General features: G+C 40.9%; 1 non-coding gene across 1 annotated transcript; it reads right to left on the bottom strand.

Moving 5' to 3' along the window:
• Window positions 1-10,538: 10,538 nt before the first annotated feature.
• LOC115870688 lies at window positions 10,539-10,645 on the bottom strand. The gene has a single exon (XR_004046842.1). It is a non-coding gene; the product is annotated as a U6 spliceosomal RNA (small nuclear RNA).
• Window positions 10,646-10,881: the final 236 nt, after the last annotated feature.

Genomic DNA, 10,881 nt, shown 5'->3' with positions numbered 1-10,881 from the left:
CTCCATGTGGCTTGTCAACAGGAATGTCTCTCAGAGAATCTCTATGTGTCTTGCCTCCAGTGAGCCATTTATCTCCAGAATGCCTCCAACTAAGGACATCAAGCTGCAATCTGATTGAGAGGCTAAACTCCACCCCTTCGCAAGTTGACAGAGTATATAACCGCCACATACATGTTTTAAACTACTCTCACTAAGGGATGGAATATAACATTTCCTGTATTTGTCTTCCCTTCCAATGACTATTTCAGATTCACTAATGGAAAATCACCAGGAGCACTGGGATTATGAATCAGTAAAGAGAATTCTTGTCTTAGTTTTCAAATGCTACCATAATACAAATGAAAGAATCAAACTGTATTCTCTCAGAGTTCTGGAGGTGACAAGTCCAAACCAGGGTCTCGGCTCTTGTCAATTCTCTGTAGACTGTACCAGATACCCATTGGCTCCTTTGCTAGTAGACAATTCTCACATGATGTCTGTCTTCCCTTATGTGTCTGCTATTTTTATAACTCAGAAGGGGTTAGATTAAGAACCCACACTACTCCAGTATTATATAATAAACTTAATAAAGAAAATGCTTTACAATCAGAATTATATCTAAAGCTAGATTTACATCTAGCTATAGGGGTTAGGCTTCCCATTCATATTTGGGGGGGACTCAATTCGATCCACAACAGTTCCTGATAATGTCCAGTAGGCTAGTCTCTTGTAGCTGTAACCCCTATATTCAGCAGTCATGAGGGATTTGAATTGATCCATTCAAACCTTTTCACTCACACCCTTATTTACGGGAAGTTACCAGGAAGTTTCAGAAGGTTGACTTTTCGGCAGTTGTGAAAACCACAGTCTGGCTACTTCCATTAGCGAAATGAACCTGATGCTTCCACAGAACCACAGAGCCCAGTCTTAGGAAATATGCTGTGCAAAATGAAAAGCGGTCTCCCATCACACTGGGGACACTATGCTGACATCATCCCTTATAGAGAAATACATTAGCATAACCCTGCTTCTGAGGGTTCCACAAAAGAACATCTGTCTGAGCATCTATTTCAGAATCACCCCCAATTTTTTTAAACCATCAATCTCCTTCATTTAATGTCATCTTCTATTACAGCCTGCCGCACACATTTGGTTAAATGCTACCATGGCTACACAAGTACACATCATGCTCTGTCTCCATAACTCCCAAATGATCTTCAGAATACAGTGAGCATGCACTGTAAAATGCCAGATCTTTGGGTCTCACACTCCCTGAAGTTCAAGTGTACTAAAGCTGAGGAGAAACTCAGGCACTGCACTTTTAAAATATTCTCAAAAACCTCTGATGTATAACCGTATTGGAATTGCTTAGTCAGTAGCCCACTGCCATCCAGTCAATTCTGACACACAGAGAACTAACGTAGGGTTTCCCAGCCTGGGAATCTGTACTGAAGCAGGGTGCCTCATCTTTTCCCCTAGAACAACTGGTAGTTTTGAACTGCTGACCTTGTGGTCAGCAGTCCAAACCGCCAAAATCCCAACATGACTCCTAGAGTCAGTTGTTGTTTCTGTGGCTGTTGTTAGGCAGCAGTTCTCAACCTTTCACAGGGGTCACCTAATTCATAACAGCAGCAAAATTACAGTTATGAAGTAGCAATGAAAATAATTTTATGGTTGGGAGGGGGGTCACCACACATGAGGAACTGTATTAAGGGGTGGCAGCATTAGGAAGGTTGAGAACCACTGTTGTTAGGTGTATTTAAGTGAGCTGCGACCCATAGTGACTCCAGTCACCGTAGAGTAAAGCATTCCTCTGTCTTCAGCCATTCTCACAACTAAGTCTACACTTAAGACCAGCGTTGTAGTCACCATGTCAATCTATCTTGTCGAGAGCCTACCTCTCCTTAACTGTCCCCGTACTTGACCAAGCATAATATCTTTCTCCAGGGACTGGTCTCTCCTGACAGCATGTCCAAAGTAGTATGTTAAACAAAGTTTTTCCATCCTTGCCTCTAAGTAGCGCTCTGGACATCCTTTGCCCAAGACAGATTTGTTGGTCCTTGGCAGTCCATGGTACTTCCCATTAGTGTAGTCAGTGATGTTAGACTTGGATGGGGCAAGAAATCTCAGTATAGCCACATGGGAATTGTACCTTTTGCTTTCAGCTGTATTGGCCCAGGATTATTCTCTCCTCTCTACTTTCATCACATCTTGTATCTACCTCCATCGTTCTACAAGCTCCTTGGTGTACAACCAGAGACAGCATCTTATTCATTTTCTAGTCCCAGTGCCTCCCCAAGCGCCAACGTATATTAAGAACTCACTAAATATTTATTGAATGAAAATGCCTGAAGCAATGTGTGCCAGCATGCATAATTACTTTATTGTTAAGTTAGACAATTCTAGATGTTGATATATCTTTATCTCTGAAAAACTTTATCTACCCTTAAGATTGTAAAACATAACTTCTGCTGTGTTTCACTCAGCCATTTTTCACTCCAGCCTAGTAGCCGGCTTTCGTCCTTGTTGACAGGGTGTTGAGTTGGCTCAGACTCATGGCAAACTTGGGTGTAGCAGAATGAAATGATGCTCAGTGCTGCATGACCCTCCTGATTATTGCTGGGTTTGAATCCATAGTTTGGGCTATTGTGTCAAATTGTCTCATGAAGAATTTCCCTCATCTTCTCTGAAACTCTACTTTACTGACCTCTGTCATGATTGTTGTTGGTGTTTATTTTCATAATTATTTTGTTTTTGCCTGGATGAAAGCCCGAGATAGAAACTGGGACAAAGTCGATGTTACCGATGACATAAAAAAAAAAGTATTTGCTCTTTCTTGTCATTGGGGTGTCGACATAAACTATCTGTAGAACAAAATAAGGCAGGGCAGCAGGGAGTCAGTGCACCCGACCGCCGAGACACTTCTTTAAAAGCGGAAGGAAACAGTAATGAAGAAATTGTTTCAAGGCATGTTTTCAGGTTGCTGAAAGATTGCTTCCAAATACAGCTCTTGGCAGTCGTCTCCTCAGCACAAACGAGACGACTTATTGCGAGGTGGCTCCGCCAATGGCAGAGGAGCCATCGAGGAGACAAGCACAGATGCAACACAGCTGGGATCGGTGGCAGAGACCTGCAGTGACAACCTGCATCCGTTGGCTTGCTTCTTTCCCAAACATTGAAAATTAGCTCCAGAGTCACTCGCTGCCCTACTTCCTGACGTAAAACGAGGGGAATGGCACATGTCTCTGAGAAAGGGTGGGACCATAGCTTTAGCCCTCTCTCCAGCATCCTGGGACTACAGAGCTGGTCACAGGGAGAAGACAAGAACATTTATACTGAGGCCAAATCACCTCCTTGGAAGGAAGAGGTTATAATCCCATCCACGTTCCTTCAAGGTTAATGGATTTTAACTTCCCTAATGGATTGAGATAATCCCAATGGAGGGCTCCCTGCAAAAAGGGACACCCTCAGGTGATGAAGGGCTGGCATCAGGGATGGAGTGTTCTGGAACAGAGTGGCTACGATTGGGAGTGTTCCCTGATATAACTGACAGAATTAGAAAAAAGGCAGGGCTTATGAAGAACTGAAATCTCCTTCACACAAATAATCAGCAAGGTCAACATCACAGCAGTAATAGATGTCTGCCAACTTCCCAGAAGGCTTTCCCAGAGTTGTGAAAACCAGAACCGAGTTTCAAGCCAACTGTAGCTTCTCAGTGGGATTTGGGTCTTAGTTATTATCTTGACAGAAATACCATAAGTAAGAGGCTTGAGGAAAGAGAAATTTATCTTCCCACTATGTAGGAGACTAGAAGTCAAAATTCAGGACACAGCAAAAGTAGGAGGTAATTCTTTAGGTATTTCCATTTTTTTGTAGCTGCTTATAATCCTTGGGGTTCTGGAATGTGTACCTTTATCTGGCTTGTGGGTCTGCCTTTAAAGGACATTTTCCCCCAGGGTGCCACCCCTGGGTGTCCTCATCTAGATGTATTCTTGTGGTAGTCAAGGTAGATTAGAGAAACCAATTCTTAGACACTCATATGTGTATAAGAAAGATCTTTATATACAGAGTAAGTGTACTTAAGAAAACATCTCAGCCCAGTCTAGATCAAGTCCATAAGTCCAATATTAGCCCATATATCCAATACTAATCTATAAATTCCTCTTCAGACTCATGCAAAACATGCAATAATGCCGATTTCAGGAAGATAACATGCCATTGGGTGGAAAGTCTTGTGGATCGAGTGGCAGTGGAAGCATCTCAGCACTGGCAAGGGTCTCCACATGGCTCCTCCAGCTCCAAAACTCTAGCATAGTTCCGTGTGTCTTGTCAGCAGGAGACAAAACAGCGAGTGTTTATCTGGCCCTCAGTGAGCTATCATCCCTGTAATGCCTCCAAATGAGGTCATCAAGCTGCAACCTGATTGACCCCTTCACAAGTTGACACCAGATTATGTAACTACTGTAATTCTCATCTATTTCTGCAAAGTAATTAGGTGTAGGAGCCATTATACTCTGATATGGCTTCATTAACATAACAAGAGAAATCTTTTATTCTAAACAGAATCACTTCCACAGGTGCATGAGCTAGAACTTCCATACATATTTTGGGAACACACAATTCAAAGGATAACTAGTATGCCCTTTGTTCTGCATGAGCTCCTGATTCTGAGCCAAAACACTGAGAGAAAGAAAAGAGAAGGTTTTACTGATTCATTTAAATATTAAAAGACAAACAAGAGCAATGTTAGCTTCAGGTTTTTTAAAACTTCAAGTTCATGAATGGGAACAATTAACCACAACAATCATTGTGTTATTACTGCTATACCGAGTCTCAAACCAAGTGGTTTGAATAATACATATGTAAAAGTCTTTACCTGGGGCGTGGGGGGTGGGTATTTTTGCTGTGTGCCATTACAGTCATTTGGGCTCAGAGTGACCCTACAATACAGACACTATCGGACGTACCCTATAAGACCAAATAGAACTGCTCCATACGGTTTGTCAGGTGAAAATCTCTCCTGGAGTGGGCCACGGGGATTTTCTCCAGTAGTGGGTTCAAACTACCATTTCGATGGACAGTTGAACGTGTAACCAATATACCACCAGGGCTTTAGCTAGGCTAAACTAAAGTCACCAACAAAGCTGTGTTCCTTCTAGAGGCTTTTTGGAAGATCGGCTTCCATGTTGGACAGCTTCTAAAAGCCACAATTCACTCTGGCTGATGGTCCTTTCCTCCATGTTCAAAGTCAGAAGTGTAGCATTTTAAATCTCTCTCTCTCTCTCTCTCTCTCTCTCTCATATTTTCCACTTTTCTTTCTCATTTTTACCTCTAGTGGTATCTTTTCTTTTTCTTCAAACCCTTGTGATTGCATTGGGCTCACCCTGAAAATCCAAGATAATTTCTTCATCTGAAAGTCTGTAGCCTTAATCACATCACAATGTTCTTTTTCCTTGTAGCATAATCCAAGGATTAGGACATAGACATATTTGGAGAGCCATAGGCATCCATCAGCACATTAACAAACAATGGGACCTTTTAAAGGACATTGGTCAAGATAGAGCCAAGAAGAACAAATGACTTAAATACTTTTTAGTGTAATGCATCAGACTTGGCGAAACATGGATTCTAGTTTGGATAGGCAGCATAGTTGTCAGTGCCACTAACCAGATCAAGGATCCACAAGGACACTTCAAACAAATCGCTGTGGATAGCTTTAGACATTCTGAGAAAAATAAATTTAAAGAGTATACATACAAGTACAATTGTCCTTAGAATAACTTTCATGTGTTATATGTTGCAAGAGTTCGATATATATATATCATTATGAATTTTAACCAAATATAGTTCAGATAAAGATCTTCACATTTGGAAAGAGGCTCAGAACACCTACGTTCTCAATTTACTAAATGGTATTAATATAAGTTATCACAGATAAATAAAAAGGGGAAAAAAGAACCACCTAAATATTTATATATAATTAATGTGATTTTTAGGAGCCCTAGCGGCATAGTGGTTATGCACTGTGCTGCTAATTAAAGGTCAACAACTCAAACCACCAGCTGCTCCAGGGAGGAGAGGCTGTCTACTCCCATAAAGAGTTACAGTCTTGGAAACCCACAGGGGCAGTTCTATCCTTTCCTATAGGGTTGGTATATGTCAGCATGGACTTAATGGCAGTGAGTTTGGTCTGGGTTTCAATTCTTCATAGCAGCAAAGTTGTTTTGAAAATAATTTTTTTTAATGAATTACACAGTAATAGCAAACTCTGAACAGAGCAGAGTTCTCGGCTGCTAACCTAAAGTTGGGCAGTTTAAGCACACCCAGAGGCACCATCGAAGAAAGGTCCAGTAATCCCTTCCTTGAAAATTACTGACCAAAACAAAAACCGGATGTGGGTGTTACATAATCTGTTGTCAATTTGAGACTTAAGAGTGAAGGGGTGGGGTTTAGTCTGTCAATCAGGTTGCAGCTTGGTGACCTTATTTGGAGGCACTAAGGACATAAATAACTCGCTGGAGATGGGAGACACACTCACTCCCTACAAGACATTCCTGTTGAGAAGACACATGGAGTTACACTGAGCCCTGTAACTGAAAGACCCACGTGGAGACCACTGCCAGCTCTGAGATGCCTGCGTTGCCACTAGATATACAAGACCTTCCACCCACTGGCCTGTGATCTTCCTGAATTCGGTATCATTGCATGTTTTGCGTGAGTCTGAAGAGGAATTTATAGATTGGTATTGAACATATGGGCTAATATTGGACTTATGGACTTGATCTGGACTGGGCTGGGATGTTTTTTCAATATTAAATTGCTCTTGTATATAAAGCTCTTTCTTATACACATATAGGTGTCTATGAATTTGTTTCTCTAGTCTACCTGGATTAACACACTAGATGAAGAATTTCTATCCTGTAACATAAAGGCCTTCGGTGAATTGGAATTCATTTGATGGGCAACAGGGGTTTGTATTTGGTGAACTGTCTTGTGAAGATATCTAACCATAGCATTTCAGAGGCTACATTAAAGGTAACTTAAGCTTAAGTGTCAATTCACTTTTCAACTCGGTTGATCACATATCAAAGAAAATGCAGAACTAATTCTTTCACCCTTTTCTGTAAGAAACATAATCCCAGAGGACCCAGTGTCATCTTTGTAGTTTTCCTGATGATTTTTGACAGTCTGGGAAATGACCACACTACAAGCTACACAAAATGTCCATCCTTTTGAAAGGTTTCAAACCTTTGAAGATGTGGCCCAGACCTCTAGAAAGTTGCTTTCTACCCAAAGAACACAGGTAGACTCACCCTAAAATCAGTGAAGCTTGTAAAAATAGCAGAAGCTGGATGCTCACCCTCATGAAGAGATCACTGAAAATATGAGTGCTAGAGAAAAGTGTATACTGAGGACATCAGATGGTATTCAGCTATCATAAAGAATAATGTCTCTGTTGCTAAAGGCTTGTCTTCAAACAAGCAGCCATCTAAGTCCACGTGGAAGAAGGACACCAGCCTATGTGATCCAAGGATTGCAAATAATAAAAAGAATCTGAAGGAGAGAATAATATCAGAGCTTAAATTGGGAAGCTCCTGTTTGCAGAAAGCAATGGATAACAGGACAGAACCAAAATTCATTTGCAGGGTTCCCCCATGGAGTAAGTCTCCAGTGAATCCCCTTTGACCGTACTTGAGAAATGTGAATAGACTTGCTATCCTACAAAGAACATTGTAAAGACAGATTAGTTAGGCTAAAAGTTAATGCCCGATCATCTGATCTCCTTTATGACCCATTCTAAACTTGTTTTAGCTTTTAATTTCTGCTTTCTCTTTGACTGAGGTTTGTCTAGTCGTTGTTGTTGGATTTGGGGTTGTGGTTTGGTTGGTTTGTATGATTTTCTATGATTGTATTTTGTTTTGCATGATTTTCTGTATATGAAGCCCTGAGAGGTAAATCTGTGGAGGTAGTAACTGGATAAGGGCAGGGAAGGTGTGCATGAGGCGGGGCATGGAGAGTTAACAATAATGAGTATGAGGAGAAAATGTTCTAAAATTAATTATGGTTATATATGCACAAATCTTAATATGATTGAACAATTAAATTGTATGCGATGTGAAGTCAATAAAACTGTTTGTTTTTTTAAATTGTAGCATCAGCAACTGATTTCTCTGCCTAACTTCACAGGGGGAGAATCACCCACAGCATCAACCCAGCGCTGGTTCCCATGAAATGAAGGTCACACATACTGGCTTTCTCCAACTGTTTTATCAACTTGACACCAGCCGTCACTCCCACCGCACCTGCTTCTCTTCCAAATTCAATAGTTCTTTGTAATGGACACAGAATTCACATACAATACTGATGTTTCTGGGAGTTATTAAAATTCACTGCTATTGAGTCAATCCCAACTCATAACAGTCCTACAGAGGGCTTCTGAGGCTGTAAATCTTTATAGGAGAAGTCCCTGGGGAAGTACATTTCAGGATCAAGAACTCAGAGTATAGTTCTTTGATCAGGACAGCTTCTTGGCCATGCCCACAGTCAGACTTTACCCTACCCCTGAACCCTTCAGCCTTCAGTCCTCGGGGGCTCCTCCAACCTTCATCCTGATAGGACAAGTGCTACAAAGCACTTCACATCCACCAGTGAGTGCCCAGAGCCACCCCACTATGCCAGCAATCTCTCTTGCTCTATGGGCAGAGGAACATAGCTTTGCCAAGTGCCCAGAACAACCTGACTCTGCCAGTAATCCTCCTGCCCTAAGGCATTCAGCCACAGAGACATCTTATACCAGTCTCCTGGTTCTGTGTCTCTGCTGCCACCATTTCTCTGCCCCACTTCCTTGTTGTCTCTTGCCAACAGCAGTGTTACTGTTCTCCCGCTGGTTCCCAAGTCTAGGACACTCTTAGCACAGGGATCCTAAATGAATCCTAGTTCTTGTTTTGGGTGATAGTGAGTTCTCCAATTCCCAACTCTTAGATGACTCAGTTTAAGCTTTGGCGGATGACAAAAATTGACCATTTCTTCCTTAGGATTACATAAGAAAGATTACTGTCTTTCTTTTTTCTCCATAGGATTTCAGAGACTGTACATCTTTTTTTTTTTAACAGTTCTGTTGACACTTCACTTAGTTCCCATATTATACAATTAAATAGTTTAATCATAACAAGAGGAGTTGTATAATCATTACCACAATCAATTTCAGAACATTTTCTTCTTCCTTGTACTCATTGTTATTCATGTAATTATTTTTTTAAGTGTGGCAAAAATATACACAACAATCATTTTCCTGATTCAACAACTTCTACATGTATATTTCAGTGCAGTTGATTATACTCTTCATGTTGTACAACCATTATTATCCTTTTCCAATTCTTCCACCACCATTAACATAAGCTCAATGCCCCCTAAGTAGAAATTCTTCCTTGTTCATTCCATGATAATCAATGGTTGTTTGGATAATTTTTTCTTCTTCTTTCAGTAGTATTCTTGATAAAATATTCACATATCATGCATTTCCATAGTTCAGTATGTTTTGAAAACCGTTTTATATACATCACTACAATCAGTTCCAGTGCTCCGTACCCCTCCTGCATTCAGTGTCTGCTCCCCAGTTCCCCTCACCCTGCACACACACACCCATTCCCGATAAATCATTGCATCAGTATTGCCTGTATGCACCCACTTTTTCCTGTGCTTCATAAACTTGGAAACCTAACAGAAACAATAAAAAACAAACAAAATAGCAAGAAAATAATAATACAAAGATAAAAACAAAGAGTATGAAAGAAAACCCCCCATCAATATTTTAAAAGCCAGAGGAGAGATTTCTGTCATGAAACAAGCACGAAATACTTGAGCTTAGAACAGGTTCAGGTTGCGTCAAGAGGTAGGTCATCAGACCAAGTATCATATTATACCATGATCTGGTCTACCATAATCAGTCTACAATAATATCCATCTGATAGTAAAGCTGTTTGAGTCCCACACCTGTTACCAGAGGGGATCTGCCAGAGGCTTAATCTGACCAGCTACTCTACAGATGGGTTTTGGCCTCTCACCATCCTCCACAGCCTTCTAAAAATTGGGTGTTCACAATTGAAGCTCTGATATTTCTCCCTTCCTCATAACTGGATTTTGGTATTTTCATATTTGGATCACACAGGCTGGTGTGCTTCTTCCATGTGGACATGGTTGACACCTCTCTCAGATGGCTACTCATTTGAATACAAGCCTTGAAGAACCCAGACACTATTCCAATTGGCCGCTGGGCACCATCAACTTTCTTCACCACACATTGCTGTAGCATCCTTTTCTTCAATAATCTCTTCATGAAGGCGAGGATTGATCAGGGCCATGTTATAAGAACTGACTACTCTTGGATTGGGGTTAGAATTAAGTGGGACCCCATATCTATCTGCTTGTCCACAGGTTATGAATACCTGGTTTCCTTTGGCAGTTATATTATGATGAAATCAAAAAACAAAATCAGTGAGAACAAAAACAAATAAACACAAAAAAACCCTCAAAAGAAACAAAATAGAAAAACATTGTCAAAAAATATGGACTGCTTTACATATTTGCATGTCATCCTTCTGCAGGGGTCATGCTGATATTCTTTGTATCATTCCACTTTTAGTGTAGTTGCTGCTGAAGTGAGCACCATAAACCTTTTCCACATGTGCCCCCGCTACCATAGAGTACCACGGTTCTTATTTGTATTGTGGAAAAGCTGTCCAATCCCTTTAGTGGGTCATTGTGTTAATCTGGGTAAACTAGGGAAACAAATCCACAGAAACTCATATGTATAAGAGAGAGTTTTATATGATGGGTAAGCGCACATCAAGAAAGCATCCCAACCCAGTGCTGTCCAAGTCCGTAAGTCCAACATTAACTCAT

The sequence above is a fragment of the Echinops telfairi genome, unplaced genomic scaffold, assembly GCF_000313985.2.
Source record: "Echinops telfairi isolate 266 unplaced genomic scaffold, ASM31398v2 ScPeMD7_2;HRSCAF=8, whole genome shotgun sequence".
Taxonomy (NCBI): Eukaryota; Metazoa; Chordata; class Mammalia; order Afrosoricida; family Tenrecidae; genus Echinops; species Echinops telfairi.
Note: the sequence above shows the minus strand (reverse complement) of the source record. Positions and strands in the feature narration are given on the sequence as shown.